General features: G+C 36.8%; 1 pseudogene; it reads left to right on the top strand.

Annotated features, from left to right (window-relative positions):
* The first annotated feature begins 2,010 nt into the window (after positions 1-2,010).
* LOC113354748 lies at positions 2,011-2,110 on the top strand (annotated as a pseudogene).
* Positions 2,111-18,718: the final 16,608 nt, after the last annotated feature.

Raw genomic sequence — 18,718 nt, 5'->3', positions numbered from 1 at the left:
TTAAGGACGGTTACTAGCCTACTTTCCTGATCACTATCCAAGTCGGATGCTATAATCACAGGTAAAGTTTCAGATTGGCCTAAAAACACATACTTCATGGGTATTTGATAATGGTTTAAGGTCCAATTTAGGAGGCTCTTCTAAATAAGGAACTAGGGTATACTTAGAAACTAGTAGTGGTTCGAACTTAGGTTTCCATCCATTACCAAAGGGGTTGGATCTAACAGAGCATTTACCTCATTACATTATCATCATCAAAATCAATCCCAAAGTGAGCTAGGCATTTTTCTAATGGATCTTCTAACAAAGTGTTTGGTAATGACTCCTCGACTAATGTTCCTATCATGTTCACCTCTTTTATGTTCGAGTCATCTAGTTCAGGGGGTAGCTTACTAATATTAAAAAATTTCAGCTCAATAGTCATATTACCAAAAAAATAATTCATAATACCGTTTCGACAGTTGATGATCGCATTGGATGTAGCTAAAAACGGGCGACCTAAATCACTGGTATCTGGTTCTCTGGGTCAGGGACAGGTTGAGTATCTAGGATAAAAAAATCCACAAGATATATAAACTTGTCGACCTCTATAAGAACATCCTCGATCACACCACGAGGAATTTTAACGGACCTATCAGCTAACTGAAGTGTCATCTGGGTAGGTTTCATCTCACCAAGTCCTAGATTAAGGTACACATGGTATGGAAGTAAGTTCACACTGGCTCCTAAGTCAAGCAAAGGTTTCTCGACACGGTATTTACTTATTGTGCAAGAAATAGTAGGGGACCCTGGGTCTTTATACTTAGGAGTAGTGGTATTCTGAATAATAGAACTCACATGACTAGCTAGGAAGGCTTTCTTCTGGACACTAAGTTTTCGCTTTCGCGTACACATATCCTTAAGAAACTTGGCATAAGCGGGAATCTTCTTAATCGCATCTAATAATGGAAGGTTGATAGTTACCTGTTTAAAAACCTCCAATATATCATTAAAGTTAGACTCCCTCTTAGTTGGAACTAGCAGCTGTGGGAATGGGGATCTAGGAACAAAGCCGGTCTCAATATGACCCTCATTGGTCTCTTTAGAGACTCTATCAATCTCCTCAGTTTCTGGTTCAGAAGGGTGAACTACAGCATGTTCACTATCAGGCATGGAAACCTTGTTGTATATCACTCTACCACTCCTAAGGGTTTTAATAACATTTACATGTTCGGATGGTCTTTCACCTATTTCATTAATTCCTCTAGGGTTGGGTTGAGTTTGACTAGGAAACTTACCTCTTTCTCTTAAAGACTCATTTATCTGACTAACCTGGGTTTTCAACTCGGAAATAGCCTGAGAGTTAGCCTGACCTATTCTCTTATTTTCTTCTAAACCTTGAGCGACAGATTGCTGAAACTGCACAGTGTTACGAGTTAACAAAGCAAGAGACTCTTCTAAACTCATAATCTTCTTATCCGAAGGGTTCTGAAACTGTGCCGGAGCTGAGGTTTCTTAGTATATCCAAAACCTGGGGGAACCTGAGAGTTACTAGACTGACCTTAATTCTGGCCCTTAGACCAAGAAATGTTGGGATGGTTTCTCCATCCAGGGTTATAGGTTTCTGAATATGGGTCAAACTTCCGACGGTTATCGAATATATTGTTGTTATAAAGAGCATTGGCTTGCTCCTCAACAGTATGGCCTTCCCAAAAAGGCTCTATTCTACCACTATTACCACTAGAATGACCTAATTCTAAGGCTTCTAACCTTTTGGCTATGGCTGCTATTTTAGCATCTGACTCATAGGATCCTTCTACCCTATTGACATTTCCTCTACTTAGAAGAATTGTTTTCTGGTGTTCCCTACTATTTTCCCATTGTTGGGTCTTATCGGCGATTTCATTCAAAAATGTCATCGCCTCATTAACAGTTTTATTCTCAAACCCACCTGTGCATAATGACTCAACCATGGTTGTTGTTGAATAATCTAAACCCTCGTAGAGGATCTGAACTAACCTAACCATCTCTAAACCATGATGAGGATATTGAGATATTAAGTCATTGAACCTTTCTAAATACTTATATAAAGATTCTCCCTCTTGTTGAGCAAAAGTACATATTTGTGTCCTAATAGACGATGTTTTGTGCCTTGGGAAAAACTTATGTATAAAAGCAGATGTAAGTTGGTCATAGGTTTCAATTGACTCAGAAGCCAAACTATACAACCAAGATTTGGCTTTATCTTTTAAGGAAAGGTGAATAACCTAAGTTTCAACGCATCATCACTAAGGTTTTTAATATTTAGAGTACTACAAACTTCCTCAAATTCCCTAACATGAAAATAGGGGTTGTCATTCTCTTTTCCTAAAAAGATTGGGAGCATCTGTAAAGTCCCAGGTTTGATTTCATAATTTGCCTCGGTTTCAGCTAACTTGATACAAGACGGACGAGAGGTCCTAGTTGGGTTTAATAAAGCTTTCAAAGTTGCCATTTATGGCACTACCAAAGGACTAGGAGTACTTTCTTCACTAATTGTCAAGTTTTGAAAGCTGAAATTTCCAAAGACAGGGCTCTCAAAAGAAGAGTCTTCGAGATCCCCGCCTTCACAAGAAGAACTAATAGGTTTGTCACTAATCAAACGACCTAGAGTATTTCTTTTCCAAGCCCGCTTTCTAATAACCTCGGGCATACACTAGAAAAACAAAAGAAAAAGAAAGAAATCCTAAAAGGAAGGGAGGTTCTATGCAAACACAAACAAGGATGACTCCACCACAGCAAACCTACTGATTTCTAGCAAACAAAAAGCATGATGGATCCACTTAGATTGTTTCTAGACCAGCTTCTAATCCTTCGAAAGGTAATTCGTTACAATTCAAGAAAACCCCTCTGGAATCAATTCGAGTTAAAGTAAGTTGAATCGAGACGAGGGAAGCTCAATGGAGCTTTGATACCCAAGGCCTCACCGGCGTTACAAGGCGGCGTATTCAACTCACAGAAACCATCATGGACTTTGAAGCATGCTTAAAAGAGTAACCAATATTTTTCGAATGACTTTCCTATTAAGCTCGTTATCCTATAGGTCTCGTTCTAGTCAAATTTTAGGCTTAGGTATGCGTTTGGTTTCGTTTTCCTAAGGCGGGCAAGAAGGGAACGGTGATGAAATCCGAACCCTTATCTTGTATGGCCAGTCCTTTCCCTTTACTAGGAAATTAAAGCAGCCGTTTTCAAATCCTCAGCATATATGCAAACGAAGGAATACAGTAACTCGCTGACAGGGGATTCACGAGTGTTTCGACAAACTTACCTCCCATACCAGACGGGGGATGAACCGTTGTAGTCGACTCGGGCCACGACTCCTATGTCATGTACGAACCCGAGGGGCCGAGGCGATATCGTAATTGCCGTCCTTCTCTGCAAACAGTTTGTATTTAATACTACCATTCCGTAGGGTTTAAAAAAAATCAAAGAATGTCCAAATATCCAAGTCCAAAGTCCAAATAGGGAAGTTCAAAAGTAAAAATAAAAAGAAAATTACAAAAATAGAGAATGTCCTAATACAAATTCTAAAAACTAAAATAAATTAAAAAAGATAAAAAAAAATCTAATAAAATTTGCTCTCTTTTTATTTTTTTTTCGCTCTTTTCACTTTGTCTGTAACTCCAAATCTTTAAGTATTCACCAAAAGCTTTGGCAAATTTTTCTCGCTCCAAATTCCAAAATCTGCAGTAAAAAGACAAAAACCCCAAAAATAAATAAACGTAAAGTAGAACAAACAAATAAAAACCTAAAAAAAATAAAAAAAATAAAAAAATAAAAAAAAATAAAATAAGAAAATCTAAAAACTCTAACCTAAAGACAAATCCGCGTCGGCGGCGCCAAAAATTGATGGTATTTTCAATGATTGTTGTAGTAATAAGTTCGTTGAGATTTGTGAAAGCAAAAGATTTTAGACTTATAAAACTTAAAAATAGAAAACTTGTTGCAAAATTAATTTCAAGATTTAAAAATAACCAAGGCACTGATTCCACTATTACGCATGAATGAATGATGGTAAATAACCCAAAACTCTAATTATCTTTTAAGTCCCTTATTTTCTTAACTCACAAATAATCAGGCAAATTTTCAAATATCAATTGTATTCCCTAAGCATAGATTATCAATTGACTAAACAAAGTATAACCTATCAGATTGAATCACAACTTATTAAGAAAATTATGCAAACAATTTAAAACTTTGCAAAAGCAGTGATTGAGTGAATTATAAATTATAAATTAGAGAAAATAAAATAGTTACCAATTATTCATGCGTAAATAGCTTCCTCATTGCCTTGGTTGTAGGAGATTTAGTTCATTATCATGTTGGAAACACGCTCAAAAGTTGATTTCATTGCTCAAATGGTGTTTACAAATAATGAAATGGGAGAAAAAAAATTAAAATCGGGTTTGTAACACTTATATCTGTTACAAACCGAGTTGTTACAGAGAACGACAGAAATAGAGTGTCGTTGTCACTGTAGCACAACGACTGTCTTCTACAGTCTATTGTTCTTCGTGTTCTCTTCAATGGCAGCAGCAGCAGATCTCTCCAACTTACGTTTCTTTGCTCTGTTTTCTCCCCAATCTCTCTGTAACCATTCTATGACCTCCGAACAGTCTTTATATACTCATCATGGCCTAAGAATTGCTGTAATAACTCCAGGATAATTCTCAATAACTCTGCCAGACACGGGAAAATATTCTTTCCCTTTTCTGTTCCTGCACGCGTTATACAGCTGCAAATTCTCCTTATTCATCTCTGTCACGACCCAAATGGTTGTTAGAATTTTCCTAGCATGCGCAGAACTCTCTCCAACTCATGCAAATCCCGTGATTATCTCAACTGCACACATACCCTGTTTTCTTCCCAGCTATTATCCAGCCCAAGTAAACTCATTTGAACACCCATACCATCATTGTTTGGGAATATCACGTTCATCCCAATCAAAATTAGCCGTTGAATCACACTATAACCCCTCCAAATCACGAACTGAAAATTTGTTAGTGGTGTGAAAATTTTCCCGCCATTTTTCTTAATCCAAACGAAGAAGGAGGTTATCCCTTATCCAACGTCTTGGGTGCCAAATAACCAGTGGGTTCTATAGACAAATGGGATACACATAGCCGCGGGTGCTCCTTAGCAAAAGTGGGGGTCCGTATAGCAAATGTCCTCCGGGGGTGCTCCGAGTGATTTTTCGAGCCGAATTTTCCAACAATATTTATTTCCAAAAAATACCTACAAACACACAAAATACCATAATAAGTACGAAAACGAGTACTAACAATACGAAACATTGAGGACAAATTGGACACAAAAATGTGTCTATCATGAAGCTTTCAGCTATGTTGGATTTGTTGGAGAAAATGAGTTTTTAATTTTTTGATTTTATGGTCTTGGTGGGAATGGAACTTAGGACTTTTGGGTCTCTAAGAGTTCTTACTCATTTTCTATGAGTGAATGAAATAGGTTCTTTAGTCCCACATTGGGTGACTAAAAAGGAGTTCCACTATATAGCTATTCCTTTATGGTTAGTTAGTAAAAAAATGTGGGTGGAACGGGTAGGGAGAAATATTTTTGTTCCCACTAAGGGCTTTGGCTTAGGGCTCGAGCTCGTGCTTGCGCCATGGACTTTGGTCAACCAAGACTTTCCTTTTTTGGAATTTTTTTTTTTTTGATTTATTTCCTAATCATTTTGAAAATCAAAATAAATTATGTCTTAAATATGGTGGGCGTGTGACCCGGGTGAATTTATTCTTTTACCAAAAACATTTTTCTTAACGGATTTATTTGCATGGATGTCGACATTTTTTTACCGGTTTTTGAATGTTGATGACAGAATTATGTCGACATCGTGGCAGCATTATTTCACATGCAGTTTTGATTCGCACATTAATGTGCATTGATTTCACCATTTTTGTTTGCCTATAAAAAGAATTCGAAACTTTCATTTTCATTTGTGTCCAGAAGAGCTACTATCCTCTTCTTTCCGTCTCTCTCCCTCTGTGTGGTCTTTTTCTTTGCTTCTGTGCTTTGCTGTTGAGTTAGTATGAGTGGGAAAGTATTGTAGTGCTAACAATACTTGAAACGGGCAGTTTTATCCTGGATACATCTTTACCACAGGGTATAGGCATCACTCATTCTTGAGGCGTACCAGTCAACTATTGTGTTAAGGACAACGTGTTGAATACGTGACTCTGTCCTCTGTTTGCTGTCCTTTTGAGTATTTATTTACCTTCCAGAAATTTTACTTCTAACATCTTTCTTTGAGTGTTTATTGTTACAGTTGCAATATTCTTAACACAATAGTTTTTTCTATCTGTAACAATGGGTAAGAACGATGTTGATGGGTCAGAAAACATTTCTGGGGAGCTCATCCGTTTTGTCAAGCCGATCACTTCAATTATAAAGGATATAAATATCAATAATTTTTGTTTATTTGATTGTTACTTGTATTTAATTATTGCACCCAACAATCATGGATGTTATTTGTGGAGTGAAAAAGCAAAAAATGAATTTTTGGGTCAGCTGTAGAGTTTCGAGTTTATCTCTTAACCTAAAAAGAATTTTGATAAACCCTTTTTTCATTATGTAGTAGACATCTTTATAGTTACCCACGTAAAATTTCAGAATTTTTGGAGTTGTAACAGTATTTTTTCGATATTTTACAAAACAGAGAAATGTTCCTGAAAAATTCTGACGAAAAAAATTTATTGTTGATAATATTAGTTTTTGTGGGGTAACCATGAGTGTTTTTTTGAAATGGTGGTTCAAACGAAGTTTGTAAATCTAGATGCTATCTTCAAAATTCGTATTTTATTTTCTGATTCGGAATTGTGGTTTGTGAATAAAGGTTCCATCTACAAGGGACATGGCTAATAGGCGCATGTGGCTGAAAATAAATCTTTCAAAGATGGCAAATGTGAGAAGATAAAATGCAACACTTTGCATAGCTCTCGTAACAAAGGTATGTTTCATAGACCTAAATCTAGCATTACTTTAATTAAGGGTGTTTGTTATGTTTGTAAAATTCCTGGTCAAATGGCATTAATGTGTAGACAACATAAAACCTTAATAAGCAGAAAGTTAATGCTAATTTAGTTGAAACAAACTAGAACGAGTTTAGTGGCATGATAACCTATGTGAGAGACTGGGGTGGACTCTTGATCCACTAAGCATGTTTGTTAAAACAAATATCTGTTCACTTCTTATCTGAGAATAAGGGATGTTGAGAAACTCTATATGAGTAACTCATTTGCGACAGAGGTTGCATAAAAGGGAAAGGTCGAGCAGAAGCTCATATCTATAACATTCTCACATTGAATGAATTTTCATGTTCCGGGCATATGCAATCTAGAATCTTGTATCTTGTTCTACTGAAGATGGTAAAAGATTTAAGATATTAAATGAATCAGTAAAAAACTTGTCGTAACTAAGGGAAATGATTTTTCAGGCATCGGTTATATAACTTTGGATTTATATAAGCTTAAAGGAAAATTGACGAAGTGAACATTTTTAATATTTTGTGTGTGTTTGAATGTTTTGCATGGTAGACTTAGATTAAATTATAAGTCAATGCATAAACTAGCTAATGTAGGATGCATACCCAAATTTAGTTTGGAAAAAGAACACAAATCTGAAATTTGCGTAGAATCAAAATATGCTAGAAAAACCTTTTTAGAAAAAATGTTCATAGAAATTCTAAACCCTTAGAATTAATTCACTCAGACCTAGTTGACATGAAATCGGTTCAAACTAGAGGTGGTAAGAAATGGTTTGTTACTTTTATAGACGACTGTACTAGGTATTGTCACATATATTTTCTTAGAGATAAGGATGATGCCTTAGAAGCCTTTAAGAGGTATAAACTAGAAGTTTAAAACCAATTTAATACTACCATTAAAACCATTAGGTCTGACCGTGGTGGTGAGTACATAACTCCTATAGGAGATTTCTGTCTAGAACATGGCATAATACACGAAGTTACCCCTCCTTATTCACCTCAGTCGAATGGTGTAGCTGAATGTAAGAAACGTACCCTTAAGGAGATGATGAATGCCATGTTAATTAGTTCAGGATTACCTTCGAACTTGTGGGGGGAAGCTGTCCTCTCAGCCTTCTATATCCTGAACAGAGTACCTTTTAAAGGATCAGATAAAACTCCATATGAATTGTGGAAAGGTAGACAACCTTCTTTAACATACTTCAAAGTGTGGGGGTGTTTAGCTAAGGTTCAGATCCCTAAACCTAAAGCAACCAAGATAGGACCCAAAACTGTTGACTGTGTCTTCATAGGGTATCCTGAGCATACACCTGCACATAGATTTATGGTTGTGAGTTCTGATATTTTTGAAATTGGTGTGAATACTATTATGGAGTCTAGGGATGCTATGTTTTTTGAAAATGTTTTTCCATTAAAATATGACTCTCGTAAGAGAGGTGTTGATCCCCTAGATGTCCCTTCAACCAGTCAGACTTTAACTTTGGAGGAAGATTAAGTATAAATTGATCCTAGGATAAGTATAAGGTCTAGAACCAAAACCTCCTTTGGACCTGACTTCGTAACACTAGCAAAGTCTGATCCTCAGACCTATAGAGAAGCCATGACTTCTTCTGAAGCTCCGTGGTGGAAAGAGACTTCTATTAGTGAAATGGAATCCATCAAAGAAAATGATACATGAGAGATAGTAGATTTACCTCCAGGGTGTAAGGCCATAGGATGTAAATGGATCTTCAGGAGAAAACGTAACATAGATGGAACTATTCAAAAATACAAGGCCAGGTTAGTAGTTAAAGGTTACAAACAAAAGGAAGGTGTAGATTTCTTTGATACTTACTCAACCGTTACGAGAATTACTTCCATTAGGATGTTAATTGCTATAGATGCGGTTCATAACCTAGAGATACGTCAAATGGATGTAAAAACAGCTTTTCTACATGGTGAATTAGATGAAGAAATTTACATGGAACAACCTGAGGGCTTTGTAGTGAAAGGTTATGAAAAAAAGTTTGTAAACTGAAAAAATCTTTGTATGGATTGAAACAAGCACCTAAACAATGGCATGGAAAATTTGATCATGTAATGTTTTCTAGTGGTTTTAAAATCAATGAATCTGAAAAGTGTGTCTATACAAAACCTGTGAATGATTCCTGTGTGATTGTATGCTTGATTAAGATTTTTTATTGTGATTGTAGTAAATAGGATTCAAACTCAAAGATTTGTGAAGATTAAATTTAAAGGTTTAGTAAAATTATATACAAAAAAAAATATTAACAATGTTGAGAGGTACTGGGACTAAGAATTTCACCAAATTCCATTCATGTGATTCAAATAATAACTCCATCCAATTATAGCTCAAATATTAAAAATATGGACTCTTATTCTTTGCCAATATAGATTCTCAAAATATTAGTTATAAATCGTAAGCATGGAACATCAAACATTTAAGCAAGCATGACCCATCAAATAAAATGATAACTAATTAATTCGAACCATAAATCAATTAAAAACAAGTGCAAAAGTCATAAAAATAATTATTAAAATTACCACATGCGTGAAATAGGGCTCCATCCGTCGTCCCAGTGTTGGGATTTAGCTTCTCATATTAATCACTTGCTCAAAATACATGTTTGTTGCTCAAAAGTTGATTAAAATGATAAAAATGAGTAAAACAGTGAATGTACGACCCACAGAAGGCGTCACAAAAAGAACGATAAGAGACAGGTGCTGTTGATGTTGAGACTGCACTGCGATCCTCCAGTGTGCGTCTTAGACACTGTTGATTAACGACTGTCTACGCCAGTCTGTTCTTCGTGTTCTTGGTGTTCTTCATCAGCAGCAGCAGCAGAAACAGAGTTTGATCAACTCGTGATTTCTTGCTCCTGAGCTATCCTCTCGACCTCCAACTCTCGACACCCCCTTTAGGACTCCCAGGGAACCTATTTAAACCAAAAACACGCGTTGAATCTCCTCAATTAATCCCAAATAATCTTCTTTTACTCGGGATATTTTCTTTCCTTTTTCAAAGAAATACGGGATTTTCTTTCCTTTAATTCCTCTTCCGCGCTTCTGTTGATGTGGAACACACTCCAAACAAGTTTCTACAGCATCCCAACTCCATCCAAACACGTACAAACACGCTGAATCCCGTGAACAACTCTTCCCTGCACGTATTCCCCTTTTTCCAGCTCGTGGATTGCCTAGCCAATTCAAGCCAATTATGGTCGAACCAAACACCCATACCATCTTTATTATGATATATCACATCTTTCCACAAAGTTTCAGCGATTGAATCGCACAAAATCACGTCCAAATGTCCGATCAAACTTCTGTCAGTTGCATGCATCATTTTTCCCGCCTTTTTATGATTTCAAATTTTGGAAGAAAGGGACCTCCCCTTTATCCATTCCTGGGGTCCCTTTAGCAATTGAGGCGGAAATAGTAATTTTTTGGGGTGTTTTTAACAACTCCTCCGGGTGCTTTTAGCGTATTTCTGGGGTGCCTTTAACACTTTATCCTGGGGTGTAAAACACCACTTTTTAAGCCCATTTCGCCGCAAGGGCTTATTTCTCTAAAATTTCCTACAAAGACATAAAATAACACAATAAATACAAAATCGAGCACTAACAATACATACAAATGAGACATATTAGACACATAAATGCGTCTATCAACACCCCCAAACTTATTATTTACTAGTCCTCGAGCAAAACTAATATGGAAAATAAAATCTTAACTCACTAGGTGTCCCTAGTGACCGAGTTAATCTCGGGAGGGTTTACCAGAGGTGTACCCACAAAACCAATACTCCATACCCTAGCTATTTACGCAGAACCTTGGAAGGCACTAAAGAATCTCCTTGGTTGGCATACAATCATTGACTATAGGAGGAAGTACCCTGATGCGAAATTCCAATTGTTGTACACGAGTTTGCACTCAAGCATACTAAAATTCATATAAAGTGACAGAGCTCTACTCAGATAGTTGCACTATGGACATCATATTCGGAGTCAAACTAATCATATGGATATAAAAAGGAGATGGAAATAGAAAAATCTAGATGGTTTTGATGTTAACCAAATGATCGATGTTTCACATATCTGTCTGAAGGCCACTGCCAGAATGAACCTATCCTAATGGACTGAGATACCGGTCTGACTAATATCAACACAACTGGCATATACAAGGGAACCAGTGGTCAATAACTTAAATCTAGATCAACAAACTGGCAAATACAAGGGAACCAGCAGTTGACTACACAGAACAATAACCATTTTTTTTTTAACTTAACAGCATGAATAGATCTTTTTGATCCAAGCGCATGCTTCTTGTCAGCATATTACACGATAGTTCCCACGGGTCCTGCATTCCACGCTTTCTTAGGCGACGAAAACAGGGAGAACACACGCATATTGCTATCCAAGTGTTAATACTTATTCCGATTGGTCTAACTGGTCCGGTTATTTTTTTTTTTTTTTAGTAACTCGGTCACTCTCATTCACCCTAGCAGTGGTAACAACTTGAATCGTGTGCCCCACCTAATCACTTAGAGAAACATAGTTTAAAAAGAAAAAATAAAAAAAATAAAATGAAAAGGACTCAACCAGATATGGTGCAACTATCATGTTATTTCTAACACCTGAGCTCTGTGCTTTTATGAATAGACTCTATAGATGTTTCCATCTAATCAGATTGGTTCCTCAACTCCTACAACCAAGATGCTTCCATCCACTTAGATTAGTTAGTGCCATCCTGAATACGCATAAATCTCTAGGTTCTGGAGCGTATTTATTTATTGCAACTAAAAGATTTTCCCATACCCCCAGACTTAAATCTAACATTGTCCTCAATGTTCTAAAGATGAAACTAAAAGCATGAACAAGGAGAAACTGTTACCATTTGAAGCGAAAGAGTTAAGGAAAGATATTACCGTGTTGCATGAGCATGGGATACCTCCCAAGAAGTACTAAGTTTAAAGTCTTCAGCCGGACTTAAGAAAGGATTAGTCAACTCGAACCATAAAGTAACAGTCGAAATAACTGTGGGTCTTCAAAACTAAATAGAGCTGACCAAAGGAAACTGCAATGAACCAAGAAAGTGAACAAGACTAGCATTCCCTTACTTAGTTTCCTGATTAAGAAATTTATATCTAATTGTGGTTCAGGTTCAGGTTCTATGAAAGGGTCTAAATAGAAAATTTTCATTGGATGCGTTTATTCATAGGTGGGATCCGAATCATTAGGTCCTAGAGTCTGGAAAAACTCAAATATGATCTTAGAAGCGCACAATAATAACCTAAATAACTGAGGATCCTCTAAGTCAATAAGATTTGACTTACATAATTGACCAAAATGAGAGTAGTGGTCATTCTTAAGCAAATGTGTTGATTCTAATTTCCTAAAGCATTTAGGTTTAGTCTCACAACTTAATATTCGACACATTTGGAATATAAACGTTCCCACAGTTGGAAGAAAACTATTTGGTGGGAAAACAAAGTCAATCTGGGGATCATAGCCTGGGCAAACCACATCAACCAGAGGATGGGTTTCTAACGACTGAACTTCTTCCTGGACATCATTCGGTTCGGGAAAACGAGTATGAAGGTAATCTTGTAAAATTGTCGAGGCAGAGATATCAAGTCCTAAGTGAAGGGACTTTCTGAGAGTTAAAGGTAAGGCACTAGGAAGGTGATAATCACCAATCTCCCTAATTTGTGGATCATTAGATTCTTGAAAATGGTCAATTGATTCTTCTAATTTATTATTAGGTAGTGCATCTTTACTCATCTCTACGGGTATATCTTCTTCATCTAATACTATTGTTTCTAAGTCGCTAGACTCTAAAACAACATTTTCGGAATAAACCCGTTCCTCTAAACCACTATCGGCTTCGTAATCAAAAGGAAAAACTACATCGTCTAAAACGGTGGTATCCCTAATAAAATCCTCGTCCTTTTGAATAGGTGAATAATCATAAAAATTATTTGGATTTGAACTAGAAATAATATAATCATTATAAAGCTCAATTGGATTAATAGATTCCTGATTACTATGCCTACATATTTCAGATTCTTCATTACTACTATCCTCATCATCATAATAGTACAAAGATTTTTGAACCTTATCTAAATAAGTAGTGTCTTTTATTCTAGCCTCGTCCTCTAAATTAGGCAAATATTCACTATTGATATCAAGGGTAGAATTAAAAACCCTATTTTGGAAATTTAGATTATTTCGAGCAACATTAGCCAACTGTTAATTTTCTGCCTCTAGACGTGCCTGAATTTCACTGAGCATAACACTTATACGTTTACCACTCTCGTTTATCATCTCAGAATATCGTGTACACTCTTCTTTTGAACTATTCATTGCAACTAAGCGTTTATACGTCCTTTTAATCCGTTGTTGGGTCTCTTCTAGAGATGGAACAGGTTCAGAAATATCATAATCAGGACTAGTTTCCAAAAACGAGTAACCAGTACTACAGTGTTCCTGATTTTATTGCTCGTAAGACCAATTCGCGTGTGGATAGTAATTGGGCTCACCATGGTATGAACCATAACCTTGAAAAGGTTGGCGTTCCCAACTACTATTCCACCATGGTCATAAAAATGATGATGTCCATATTCAAATTCAGATCGATAATCATTGTATTGGCTTCTATCATACCAGTTCGACATTCTTAATTGCAAGGGAATTCTACACAATCACAAACAAGGCTGACTCGACCAAATCAAACCTATAGAATCTAGTAAACAAAAAGCATGATGGCTCCACTTAGATTGTTTTCTAGACCAGCTTCTATTCCTTCGAAAAGGAATTCGTTACAATTTGAGCACACCCCTCTGGAATCAATCCGAGCTAATGTAAGTTGAATCGAGGCGAGGGAAGCTCAGTGGAGATTTGATACCCAAGGCCTCACCGCTATCACAAGGCGGCGCAGTCACGCATTCAACTCACAGAAACCATCATGAACTTCGAAGTATGCTAAAAGAGTAACCAATATTTTTCGAACGACTTTCCTACTAAGCTCGTTACCCTATTTCTCGTTCTAATCAAATTTTAAGCTTGGGTTCGCGTTAGGTTTCGTTTACCTAAGGCGGGCAAGAAGGGAACAGTGATGAAATCCGAACCCTTATCTTATATGGCCAGTTCTTGCCCTTTACTAGGAAATTAAAGCAGCCGGTTCAGTCCTCAACATATAATCACCTTAAGGCAGACAGTAAACCCGCTGACAGGAGATTCGCGGGTGTTTAGAAGTTTACCTCCCGTACCAACGGGCGAAGAACCGCTGTAGTCGACTCGGGCCACTGACTCCGGTGTCAGTGTGCGAACCCGAGGGGCCGAGACGATATTGTAATCGTCGTCCTTCCCTGCAAACATTTTATATTTAATTTTTTTTTATAACCCTTCCATAGGGTTTAAAATTAAAATAAATTGTCCAAAGTCCAGTCCAGTCCAAAGAAAAGAAAAAAAATAATAATAATAATTACAAAAAAAAATGGAAAGTCTCTTAAAAAAATAAAATAATAATTCTCTCTCCTTTTTTGTTTATTTTTTTTTGCTTTGTCTTTTTTCCTTCTCTTTTAGCTTTAAGCTTTGATTCCAAGGTCTTTAGTATCCAACTTCAAACCTGTAATACAAAGACACAACCAAAGAGACGTAAAAAGAACAAATGGAATAATAAAAAACCTAAAAATTCTACCTAAGCACAAATCCGTGTCGGCGGCGCCAAAATGATTAAAGTTTTTGAGAGTCGTTGTTGTAGTAAATAGTGGTAAGTATTCTCGCCTGTCACCCGGGTGACCCCGGTTCGTTCCACGGCAGCGGCGCCAAAATGATTAATATTTTTGATTGTGATTGTTGTAAATAGGATTCGAACTCAAAGATTTGTGAAGATTAAATTTAAAGGTTTAATAAAATTATATACAAAAAAAAATATTAACAATGGTGAGAGGTACTGGGACTAAGAATTTCACCAAATTCCATTCATGTGATTCAAATAATAATTCCAGGCAATTATAGCCCAAATATTAAAAATATGGACTCTTATTCTTTGCCAATATAGATTCTCAAAATATTAGTTATAAATCGTAAGCATGGAACATCAAACATTTAAGCAAGCATGACCCATCAAATAAAATGATAACTAATTAATTCGAACCATAAATCAATTAAAAACAAGTGCAAAAGTCATAAAAAGAATTATTAAAATTACCACATGCGTGAAATAGGGCTCCATCCGTCGTCCCAGTGTTGGGATTTAGCTTCTCATATTAATCACTTGCTCAAAATACATGTTTGTTGCTCAAAAGTTGATTAAAATGATAAAAATGAGTAAAACAGTGAATGTACGACCCACAGAAGGCGTCACAAAAAGAACGATAAGAGACAGGTGCTGTTGATGTTGAGACTGCACTGCGATCCTCCAGTGTGCGTCTTAGACACTGTTGATTAACGACTGTCTACGCCAGTCTGTTCTTCGTGTTCTTGGTGTTCTTCATCATCAGCAGCAGCAGAAACAGAGTTTGATCAACTCGTGATTTCTTGCTCCTGAGCTATCCTCTCGACCTCCAACTCTCGACACCCCCTCTTGGTGATGAAATCCGAACCCTTATCTTATATGGCCAGTTCTTGCCCTTTACTAGGAAATTAAAGCAGCCGGTTCAGTCCTCAACATATAATCACCTTAAGGCAGACAGTAAACCCGCTGACAGGAGATTCGCGGGTGTTTAGAAGTTTACCTCTCGTACCAACGGGCGAAGAACCGCTGTAGTCGACTCGGGCCACTGACTCCGGTGTCAGTGTGCGAACCCGAGGGGCCGAGACGATATTGTAATCGTCGTCCTTCCCTGCAAACATTTTATATTTAATTTTTTTTTATAACCCTTCCATAGGGTTTAAAATTAAAATAAATTGTCCAAAGTCCAGTCCAGTCCAAAGAAAAGAAAAAAAAATAATAATAATAATTACAAAAAAAATGGAAAGTCTCTTAAAAAAATAAAATAATAATTCTCTCTCCTTTTTTGTTTATTTTTTTTTGCTTTGTCTTTTTTCCTTCTCTTTTAGCTTTAAGCTTTGATTCCAAGGTCTTTAGTATCCAACTTCAAACCTGTAATACAAAGACACAACCAAAGAGACGTAAAAAGAACAAATGGAATAATAAAAAACCTAAAAATTCTACCTAAGCACAAATCCGTGTCGGCGGCGCCAAAATGATTAAAGTTTTTGAGAGTCGTTGTTGTAGTAAATAGTGGTAAGTATTCTCGCCTGTCACCCGGGTGACCCCGGTTCGTTCCACGGCAGCGGCGCCAAAATGATTAATATTTTTGATTGTGATTGTTGTAAATAGGATTCGAACTCAAAGATTTGTGAAGATTAAATTTAAAGGTTTAATAAAATTATATACAAAAAAAAATATTAACAATGGTGAGAGGTACTGGGACTAAGAATTTCACCAAATTCCATTCATGTGATTCAAATAATAATTCCAGGCAATTATAGCCCAAATATTAAAAATATGGACTCTTATTCTTTGCCAATATAGATTCTCAAAATATTAGTTATAAATCGTAAGCATGGAACATCAAACATTTAAGCAAGCATGACCCATCAAATAAAATGATAACTAATTAATTCGAACCATAAATCAATTAAAAACAAGTGCAAAAGTCATAAAAAGAATTATTAAAATTACCACATGCGTGAAATAGGGCTCCATCCGTCGTCCCAGTGTTGGGATTTAGCTTCTCATATTAATCACTTGCTCAAAATACATGTTTGTTGCTCAAAAGTTGATTAAAATGATAAAAATGAGTAAAACAGTGAATGTACGACCCACAGAAGGCGTCACAAAAAGAACGATAAGAGACAGGTGCTGTTGATGTTGAGACTGCACTGCGATCCTCCAGTGTGCGTCTTAGACACTGTTGATTAACGACTGTCTACGCCAGTCTGTTCTTCGTGTTCTTGGTGTTCTTCATCATCAGCAGCAGCAGAAACAGAGTTTGATCAACTCGTGATTTCTTGCTCCTGAGCTATCCTCTCGACCTCCAACTCTCGACACCCCCTCTAGGACTCCCATGGAACCTATTTAAACCAAAAACACGCGTTGAATGTCCTCAATTAATCCCAAATAATCTTCTTTTACTCGGGATATTTTCTTTCCTTTTTCAAAGAAATACGGGATTTTCTTTCCTTTAATTCCTCTTCCGCGCTTCTGTTGATGTGGAACACACTCCAAACAAGTTTCTACAGCATCCCAACTCCATCCAAACACGTACAAACACGCTGAATCCCGTGAACAACTCTTCCCTGCACGTATTCCCCTTTTTCCAGCTCGTGGATTGCCTAGCCAATTCAAGCCAATTATGGTCGAACCAAACACCCATACCATCTTTATTATGATATATCACATCTTTCCACAAAGTTTCAGCGATTGAATCGCACAAAATCACGTCCAAATGTCCGATCAAACTTCTGCCAGTTGCATGCATCATTTTTCCCGCCTTTTTATGATTTCAAATTTTGGAAGAAAGGGACCTCCCCTTTATCCATTCCTGGGGTCCCTTTAGCAATTGAGGCGGAAATAATAATTTTTTGGGGTGTTTTTAACAACTCCTCCGGGTGCTTTTAGCGTATTTCTGGGGTGCCTTTAACACTTTATCTTGGGGTGTAAAACACCACTTTTTAAGCCCATTTCGCCGCAAGGGCTTATTTCTCTAAAATTTCCTACAAAGACATAAAATAACAAAATAAATACAAAATCGAGCACTAACAATACATACAAATGAGACATATTAGACATGAAAGACTTAGGCCCCGCAGATGTAATTTTAGGGATGAAAATTAGAAGAAATTATAACGGTTATAGTCTTAGTCAATCTCATTATGTGGAATCTTTGCTTAGAAAATTCAATCATTTTGATTGTAACCCTGCTTATACTCCGTATGATCCTTATTGTAAACTCAAATAAAATAGGAGTAATGGAGTATCACAACTTGAATACTCACGAGTTATAGGAAGTCTGATGTATTTGATGAACTGTACTAGGCCAGACATTTCTTATGTTGTGAGTAGGTTAAGTAGGTATACTTGTAATCTAGGGCAGGAACATTGGGATGCACTTTTTAGAGTGTTGAGGTATTTGAAATACACTTTGACCTTTTATTTGAATTATGAAAGGTATCCTGCCGTCCTTGAGGGATTTTGTGATGCAAACTGGATATCAGACTCAGAGGAGTCCAAGTCTACGAGTGGATATGTTTTCACTGTAGCAGGTAGGGATGTTTCTTGGAAGAGTTCCAAACAGACCTGCATAGCTCGATCCACTATGGAATCCGAGTTTATTGCGTTAGATAAAGCATGAAAGGAAGCCGCTTGGCTAAGATGATTTTTAGAAGACATTCCTCTCTAGCATAGGCCTGTGCCAGCTATATTTATACATTGTGATAATCAATCTGCAATAGCTAATGCTATAAACAACTACTATAATGGAAAGTCTATAAATAGAAGACACGATACCCTGAAAAAGCTAATCTCGAAAGGCGTTATTTCCATTGATTGGGTTAAGTCCAAGGAGAATATCGCGGACCCTTTGACGAAAGGTCTGTCCAAGGAGATAGTTAGTAATGCATCTAAAGGGATGGGGCTTAGGCTCATTAAATAAACTTTCCATGAAGGATACTCAACCTTGCTGACTGG

Source organism: Papaver somniferum, chromosome 2, assembly GCF_003573695.1.
Source record: "Papaver somniferum cultivar HN1 chromosome 2, ASM357369v1, whole genome shotgun sequence".
NCBI classification, from domain to species: Eukaryota; Viridiplantae; Streptophyta; class Magnoliopsida; order Ranunculales; family Papaveraceae; genus Papaver; species Papaver somniferum.
This window is presented reverse-complemented; position numbering and strand designations above follow the sequence as displayed.